Source organism: Phascolarctos cinereus, unplaced genomic scaffold, assembly GCF_003287225.1.
Source record: "Phascolarctos cinereus isolate Bilbo 61053 unplaced genomic scaffold, phaCin_HiC Scaffold_2;HRSCAF=192, whole genome shotgun sequence".
Classification (NCBI taxonomy): Eukaryota; Metazoa; Chordata; class Mammalia; order Diprotodontia; family Phascolarctidae; genus Phascolarctos; species Phascolarctos cinereus.
Genome location: NW_027555625.1, coordinates 407,774,835 through 407,784,360, shown reverse-complemented (window position 1 = coordinate 407,784,360; position 9,526 = coordinate 407,774,835). Strand labels below are relative to the sequence as shown.

Below are 9,526 nucleotides of genomic sequence, written 5' to 3'. Positions count from 1 at the left end.
TAGCACGGTGCCTGGCACATAGCAAGCTCTTAATAAATGCTTGTTGACTGACTCATGTGGGGCTCAGGTCATTTAGACGGTGGTGAGGGGCATGACATCTCTTTCCAACTCCCATCATAAAGAAAATGAAGCTAAAGGACCAACCATTAGAAGTAAATGTTCTCCTGGATAAGCTCTCAGGTGCAGAACAGAAGAGACTCAGATCAGGAGGATCTAAGTGGGCCTAATAAAGCCATCACCCTCCAGGACACGCTGATTCCCCTTGGGAGATAGCAGTGATGATTAAGCATCACCAAAGCCTCTGCTTCTATACTGAAATCAGGAATTTATTGAGCATCCACTCTGGCTCTGACAAGGCACAATTCAATTTACTTTTTTCATGACCCTGTCCCTTTGAAATGGGCTGGTATAGCTGTCTCATTCTCTCTCCAGCCTCCTCTACTCCAGCCTCAAATTTACTTTTATGGCTATGAAAGCTGAGACTGGGGGCCTTAAAGCCCACTCACGTTGACAAGACCACCACTCTTCTGAATCACTTTTCAGTCTGCTGGGGATGTTCCTTCCAGTCGGGGCTGCCACGGTGAGCCACAGCCAAGGTTCCGCTTTCCTAATGACTCCCTTGGCTCTCCTCTGAAGATGGAGCTGATCTGAGATGCTTGTGAAGAATAATGAAGTCAGTGTTGAGATGCTGAAGTTCACAGCAAGTACCACTCCTTACCACATGTTCCTCTTCCCTTCTCTTCCTCCTCCTTCCTCTCCCTCCCTGTTCCTGTCTCATTTCCTTTTCTCTATCCCTTTCTCCTCTTTTCTTCTCTCCTGTCTAGACCTCAGGACTACTACAGGTCAAATATTAGCAATTAAGTGGCACAGTGGAGAGAATGCTGGGCCAGGAGTCAAGACCCACCTCAGGCACTGTGCCTGGGCAAATCATTTAACCTCTGTTGGACTCAGTTTCCTCAACCATAAAATGGGGATAATAATAATAGCATCTATGTCACAGGGTTGTTGTAAGGATCAAATACATAAATATTTTTAAAGTGCCTAGTACATTTTGTTATTGTTAAGGTTGTTTCAACTCTTCATGACCCCATTTGGGGTTTTCTTGGCAGAGAAACTCCCATTTCCTTCTCCAACTCATTTTAAACATGAGGAACCAGAGCAAACAGAGTAGAGTGACTTGGCCAGGGTCACACAACTAGTAATGTCTGAGGCCAGAGATTTGAACTCAGGAAGATGAGTCTTCCTGACTCCAAGCCTAGCACTCTTATCTAGTGTGCCATCTAGCTGCCTGCCTAACACATAGTAGGCACTTAATAATTTTGTTTTAATTGGTGGCAGAGATTATTGTACTGTGCTTTAAAGACCCTGGGAAACCTGGGAAGGAGAAAAAAAAGTTTCTTCTTCTCTCCCCTGCTTAAGTATAATTCCAGAAATAAGAAGCAGAGTTTCCTATGTAGTTCAAAATTAATGTGATGGCAATGATAGTAGTAACAATGAACTTGGATGGATCCATGATCTCCTGGTTAAATGCTGCCTCCAGCAGCCCAGATCACAACCCAGGTACAGCCTGGCCGCTTGTGGGATTCTGGTCAACGTCCCCTCCAGAAAATGCTCCACAGTGGAGGATTCATCAAAGCCTGGAGGGCTTTCTTCTTGTGCTTTTCAAATCTTAAGGGTACTAAAGTAGCCCTCGGGCCATACATCTATCATTTCTCATTCTCAAGCCATCATTGACGCAACTGGTCATCGGCCATAATTTTTTTTTTTGTTTATTTGTACCTATATTTTCATCGACAGAAGCAGGTCTTAGAAGGAAATGCTTTGTGCCAATGCGGTTGAGCATGTGATCTGAGACTTATGCCTTTAAAGGCTTACAGGGAGCACTGAGTGGTTAAGCAACTCACTCAAGATCACACAGCCAATAGATGTCAGAAGAGGAAATTGTGTTCAAGTCCTCCTCACTTCAAGGCCACCTCTTTAACCACCCCACCACACTATCTTTGACGATAATGTTTTTTAAAAGCTGAAATTGTGCTGCTTTGCAAGGTAATCTGACTATCACTCTCCCTTCAGAAATTCACCTGCAATTCAAATCAGCAGGCATTTAAGTGCCTACTCTGTGCAGGTTCTGTGTGAGATGCCAGGCATACAAAGACAGAAATGTAGAAAGTCCCTGTCCTTAAGGTGCCTACATTCTATGGCAGACTTTTGACCTTTTTTTCCACTAAGATCAATACCTAAAGGTCCATGGCTTCTCACAGCCAACATACAGTATTAAAGACAGTTCTCTACCCTAGGTTCATAGTGCTATTATAGTTGACTCTCATGGGCTCTGAATCCAACTTTCCTGCCTGTACCTATGGTACCTGCTCCTTCTTTCCTGGGGTCCCTAGATTCACCCTGTTGTCAAAAGAGTACCAGCCCTAGCGTCAGAGGACCTGAGTTCAAATCCTCATCCTATCGCCCTTGCCAGAAATGCTTTCCCTCCTCACCTTTTCCTCCTCACTTCCTTCAAGTACTAGCTAAAATCCTATCTTCTACAAGAAGTCTTTCCCATCCCTCTTAATGCTAATGCCTTCTCTCAGAGATTATCTCCAATTACGCTATGTATCTCTTGTTTGTACACAGCTGTTTGTACAGTCTGGAAGATTTAGAGTTTGAGCTCCTTGAAAGAAGGGGTTGCTTTTGCCTTTTTGCTATCTCCAGCACTCCACAGTGCTTGGCACATGGTAAGCACTTAATGAATGTTTGTTGACTGACAATTTCCCTGGGCCTCAGTTTCCGTATCTGTAAAATGAGAGATTTGGAGTAAATGGTGTCTGAGGTTCCTTTAAGCTCATATAGATAGAGCTCTGAGTATTTATCTACCTGAGACTCTGTAGTACCTACCAGACCTCACCTGCTTAGGTGGATTCTCCACCCTTCTGGTCATCCTTGTTCCTTTGCTGCCTGTATTCAGGAAGGATAGCAGTTGGCTGAAGTGAATCAACTTGCCCGTTCACTTCTTCTCCTTTTCCGTGAGCTGAAGTCTAAGTTATCAACAGGATAAACTTCATTGAGGAACATAAACTCCAGAAGGTCACATTCTAAAGCAATTTTTAGCTCTTTTTGGGGGGGGGGGTAGGCAATGGGGTTAAGTGACTTGCCCAGGGTCACACAGCTAGTAAGTGTCAAGTGTTTGGTCTGAGGCCAGATTTGAACTCAGGTCCTCTTGACTCCAGGGCCGGTGCTCTATCCACTGCGCCACCTAGCTGCCCCTCTAAAGCAATTTTTAAAATCAGCTTTTGCTAAATGTCTGTATGGTTCCAAATCTTACCGTTAAAATGCCTACATGTCATAGAAAGGACACTGGATTGAGAGGCAAAAGATTTGGGTTCGGGCTCCAGCTCATCCACTTACTAGCTAAGGGACTTTGGGCAGATCAGCCTCTTTCTCTCTCTCTCTGTCTCAGGTTCACCTACAAAACAAGGAAAATATATACAGGCTTTGTCTCAGCACATATTGCCCCACCTCTAGAGACATTATCACGGGGATTTAATTCCTGTGAATGGGAAGGCGTTCCCAAAGTCCCTGAGACTTTCCACCTGGAAAGAGCCTCTGCAGAGCGACCTGGGCAGCCAGGCAGGTAAACAGAGAAGGAAAAGGAGGACTTCACAGAGAATCAATGGTAACAAGCATCCAAATGATCTAGACGCCCTCCCTGCTTACCCAAAAGTACAGGCAGGATGGTGCAAAGCACAGTAAAAGTGGTGAGAGCAAACCGAATCTGAGAAGCAGAACAGGGAAGAGCAAGAATGGGCCAGAGCCAAAACCAGCAGACCTTGGGATCAGCAAGGCACGCAACTCGGGTCCCCTCCAGTACTGGAGAGGGAAGTGCTTTCTGTTTACCTAGCCAACCACGCACTTCCTTGTCTCCTTTCCAACCTACTTGGGGTGGGGGGGGCAGAGAAGGGGAGGAGTGTGTGGGAAAGTTATTTGTTCCTTCTTGGCAGTAGCCAAAACAGTCAGCATTTGGAAATATTAGTTATTTAATTTACTATTTGAAGCTATTATTTAAAAATCAACGGTCATCTATCACCAATTTGTCTAATTATGAATGTATGGAGAATGATTAATAGAGGGAAAGTAAAAAGTCAAAGGGAAGAGATTTTTCCCAGCACAGTATGCATGGAGGCAAAGCTGATTTTTGTTCTTCAGTAGTGTCCGACTCTTCCGGACCCCATGGGCCACAGTATGTCAGGCCTTTCTATCCTTCACTACCTCTTGAAGTCTGTCCAAGTTCATATTCATTGTTTCCATAATACTATCTATCTCATCTTCTGCTATCCCTTTTCTTTTTACCTTCATCCTTTCCCAACATCAGAGTCTTTTCCAATGAGTCCCATCTTCTCATTATGTGGCCAAAGTATTTAAGCTTCAGCTTCAGTATTTGACCTTCCAGGGAATAATAGCCTGAATTAATTTCTTTAGGTATTGACTGATTTGATCTACTTGCTGTCTAAGGGACTGTCAAAAATCTTCTCCAGCACCACAATTCAAAAGCATCACTGCTCAGATTTCCTTACAATCCTACTCACAGCCATACATTGTTACTGGAAAAACCATAGCATATGGGATCTTTGCATCAAAGTAATATCTCTGCTTTTCAGTATGCTGTCCAGATCTGCCACAGCTTTCCTTTGAAGGAGCAAGCATCTTTTAATTTCATGGCTGCAGTTGACATCTGCAGTGATCTTTGAGCCCAAGAATATAAAATCTGACACTGTTTCCATTTCTTCTCTGTCTATTTGCCAGGAAGTGATGGGACCAGTTGCCAAGATCTTAGTTAGTTTGTTTTTTTTATGTTAAGCTTCAAGCCAGCTTTTACACTGTCCTCTTTCACCCTTATCAAGAGGCTTCTTAATTCTTCACTTTCTGCCTGTCAGAGTGGTATCATCTCACTATCTGAGACTGTTGATATTTCTCCCAGCAACCTTAATTCTAGCCTTTGATTTGTCCAGCCTGGCATTTCTAATGATTTACTCTGTGTATAAGTTAAATAAATAAGTTGACAATATACAGCCTTGTTATACTTCTTTTCCAATCTTAAACAACTGTTCCATGTTCAGTTTTAACTGTTGCTTCTTGGCCCACATACAGATTTCTTAGGAGACAAGTAAGACGATCTGGTCCTCCCATCTCTTTGAAGACTTGCCATATTTTGTTGCGATCCACACAGTTAAAGGCTTTAGTGTGGTCAATGAAACAGAAGTAGATTTCTTTCTGGAACTCTCTTGCTTTCTCCATGATCTAGCACATGTTGGCAATTTGGTCTCTAGTTCCTCTGCCTATTCAAAAACCAGCCTGCTCTTCTGGTATTCTCAGTTGACATACTGCTTAAACATAACCTTGCTGATGTGTGAAATAAGTGTAATTATTCAGTCATTTGAACATTCCTTGGCATTGCTCTTCTTTAGGTTTGGGATATAAACTGATCTTTTCCAATCCAATATCTACTGTTATGTTTTCCAAATTTGCTAGCATATTGAGTGAGACACTTTAACAGCATCATCCTTTAGGATTTTAAATAGCTCAGCTGGAATTCTATCACCTCCACTAGCTTTATTGTTAGCAATGCTTCCTAACGCTCACTTGACTTCATTCTCCAGGATGTCTGGCTCTACATCAGTAACCACGTCATTGTGGTCATCCATAATGTTAAGATCTTTCTTGTATAGTTCTTTTTTATATTCTTGCCACCTCGTCTTTATCTCTTCTGCTTCTGTTAAATCCCTACCATTTTTGTCTTTTTATCATTCATATTTTTGCATGAAACTTTCCCTTGATGTCTCTAATTTTCTTGAAGAGATCTCTTGTCTTTACCATTCTATTGTTTTCTTCTATTTCTTTTGCAGTGTTCATTTAAGAAAAGCTTATCTCTCCTTGCTATTCTCTGGAATTCTGCATTCAGATGGATATATATTTCCCTTTCCTTCTTTCCTCAGCTATTTGTAAAGCTTCATCAGGCAGCCATTTTGCTTTCTTGCTCTTCTTTTTCTTTGGAATGTTTTTTGCTGCTGCCTGCTGTATAACACTGCTAACCTCTGTCCATAGTAATCCAGGTACTCTATCTACCAGACCTAATCTCTTACATGAATTCATCACCTATAAGGGATGTTATTCAGGTCACACCTAACACGTCAGATGGTCTTCCCTACTTTCTTCAATGTAAGTCTGAATTTTGCAATAAGAAGGTCATGATCTGATCCATAGTCAGCTCCAGGTCTCATTTTAACTGACTGTCTAGAGCTTCTCCACCTTTGGCTGCAAAGTATGTAATCAATTTGATTTCTATATTGCCCATCTGGTGATGTCCTTGTGTAGAGTCACTTTTGAGTTGTTGAAATAGAATGTTTGTTATAATCAGTGAGTTATCTTGACAAAACTCTATTAGTCTCTACCATATCTCATTTTGTATCCAAGGCCAAATTTGCCCATTATCCCAATTAGTTTTTGATCTCCTACTTTAGCATTCCAATCCCCTGTGATGAATGTGGCATTTTTTGGTATTATTTCTAGATGTTGTAGGTCTTCATAGAACTGATCGACTTTGTCCTCTTCAGCACCATTGGTTGGAGCATAGATTTGTATTACTATGATGTTGAATGGTTTGCCTTGAATTTGAACAGAAATCAGTCAGTTTTGAGATTATACTCCAGTACCCTTTTATTGACTATGAGGGCTACTCCATTTCTTCTAAGTGATTCTTGCCCACAGTTGTATATGTAGTGATTGTCTGAATTAAATTCACCCGTTCCCATCCATTTAAGTTCACTGACATCCAAGATGTCAGTGTTTAATCTTTCCATCTCCTGTTTGACCTCATCCAGCTTACCTTAGTTCATAGATCTTATGTCCCAGGTTCCCATGCAATATTGATCTTTACAGCATCAGACTTTCCTTTTGTCACCAGACACATCCATAACTGAGCTTCTTATTGGCTTTGGCCCAGCCACTTCATTGGTACTGGAACTACTTGTAGTTGTCCTCCACTCTTCCCCAGTAGCATATTAGACACCTTCTGACCTAAGGGGCTCATCTCCTGATGTCATCTCTTTTATAATTTTAGTACTGTCTTGGGTTTTCTTGGCAAAGATGCTGGAGTGATTTGCCATTTTCTTCTCCAGTGAATCACCTTTGTCAGAATTCTCCACTATGACCTGCCCATCTTGGGTAACCCTGCGTGGCATAACGGATAGTTTCGTTGAGCTATGCAAGCCCTTGCACCACAACAAGATAGTACTGAGGTGAGGATGGGGTGGGAGTGGTAAAAATTGGAGGGGAAACTGAGAAGAGAGTACATTTGTTACTACTTATTTATTTCAAATAAATTTTATTGATACCTTTTGTTTTATGTCACACACATTTTCTACTACACCCCTTTCATTTCTTCTCCCAGAAGGGGAAGGAAGTTCAGTAAAACTAACATATTGAAAAACTCTGACATGGCATATAGTGAGTGTTCTATACCCATAGTCCCTTGATCCCCAACCTCGGCAAAGAAACTGAAAGACCTTCTTGTAATTCTTCTTTGTGACCACGTTCAGACACTACAATTCCTCAGTATTTACTCTGGATAGTTTTGCTGCTGTTCTTTCCAGCAACATCATTGTAATTATTATATAAATATGTCGGAAATAACCTCTGGTACCCAAACAGGCACAGTATGTTAGACAGACTCAGGATGAGTGAGGCAGTGAAACCTTTAATGCCCTTCCTGCAGGAAGTGGGTGTGGAACTCAGGCTTAGCACATACACACTGCAGAAGTGAGAGCAATCCTTACATTCCTATTCCCGGCCACAAGGCCCTCCCAGCTCACTTTCATTGGTAGGAGTCAGCACAGGTCATAGACTTCCCAAAATGCCCATTACATGCTCCCCTTGGTATGTTATCACCCTTCTTCATAGGTCGTATGGTCAAAAAATGGCATCTCAACCCTGCCTGGAGGTGGAGAAGCTGGTACTCGTGAACCTATTAAGCACGCCGCACTCTAAGTAAAGCTTAACCTTCGTCCTCCTTACAGCTCCCCAACCACACTACCAGTTTCTTTTTTAAATTAATTTATTTTGAATTATCAACAATCACTTCCATAGACTTTTGAGTTTTAAATTTTTCTCTCCCTCCCTCCCCACCTCCCTCCCCAAGTCGGGCACACAATCTGATATAAGCTATACACATACACTCCTGTGAAACATAGTTTCACATTAGTGACGTTGTAAGTAAGAATTAGAACCAATAGGAGGAACCACCAGAAAGAGGAAACAAAACACAACCACACTACTAGTTTCACCCGATTTTAGCTGGTTCTTGAAGTTCCTCACCCAGAGCTACTTTCCTCTCGATTTCCTTATATGGAAATATAATCTTTTCTTACTTCTCACAAATATATGTGTGTATAATTTTTTCTGGATCTGCCTACTTTATTTTGCACCAGTTCGTGTAACTCTTCCCTTTCTTCTCCATAGTATTCACCACATTCATAATTTCTTATAGCACAGTAATACTCTTTTACATTCATGTGCCATAAATGGTTTAGCTGTTCCCCAATCAATGAGCATTTATTTTGTTTCCAGATGTTTGCTACTTCAAACAAAATGTTGCCATAAATATTTTGGAATAAATATAGTCTTTCTTTTTGTCATCGACCTCCTTATGCCTGGCAGCAGAATCTCTGGGTAAAACAGTATGGGCATTTTAGTCACTCTTTTTGCTTAATTCCAGATTGCTTTTCAGAATAACTGGACCAATTCACAACTCCACCAACAATGCATTAGTTTGCCCACCTTTCCACAACCTCTCCAACATTAAATAGTCTCATTTTTGTCATCTTTACCAATTTTCTGGGTATGAGGTAAGCAATTACTATTGTTATTAACATATTATATATTGTATTGTCATATATTATAGAACAATAATTTTCTAGAGTGCATATAAAAGTGTTCAGATCATATTCTAGATCTTTACCTTGTGAACCTGGACAGACAAAAATTAATAAGGAAAATTAACTGAAAAGTGCTTCTCCCTTCTTCCCCCCCTCACATACATGCATTGGTCCTGTTTCTATTTGAAAGCACCTTAATGATGAAGAGGCTTAAGTGTCTAGCTGATGCTTACCTCACCTAGTGTTGGAGAAGCAGCTGAAGCTATTGCTAGACTTGCTTGAAATTGAGGTCTTTTGACACACATATGCATACCATAAGACCCCTGTTTCTTAAGGGCCCTACCTTACTGAAAACTCTCCTAAAGGGGGCTTTATATGCCTATTCTGCCTCCTTCACAACACGGTTGTGAGAAAAGGTGTCCAAGAACATAAAATGCTATGGAAATGTGAGATGTTGTCCTCTCCTCAGCTTAAAGCACCCTGAGTATGAGGACCTGTGTTTTACCTAAATTGGGTATCTCCTCCAGTGACTAACACAGTGCTCCATAATCAGTCTTAAATATTTTGATTTAATTGGAATTGAGAGAGCTCTCTTATATGCTGAG

At 41.4% G+C, this 9,526-nt stretch overlaps 1 long non-coding RNA gene across 1 annotated transcript; it reads right to left on the bottom strand.

Moving 5' to 3' along the window:
• Positions 1–227: 227 nt before the first annotated feature.
• LOC110212411 (uncharacterized) lies at positions 228–3,458 on the bottom strand. The gene is made up of 3 exons (XR_002325657.2): positions 3,400–3,458; positions 2,900–3,029; positions 228–655 (listed from the first exon to the last, which is right to left on the bottom strand). It is a non-coding gene; the product is annotated as an uncharacterized LOC110212411 (long non-coding RNA).
• Between the last annotated feature and the right edge of the window lie 6,068 nt (positions 3,459–9,526).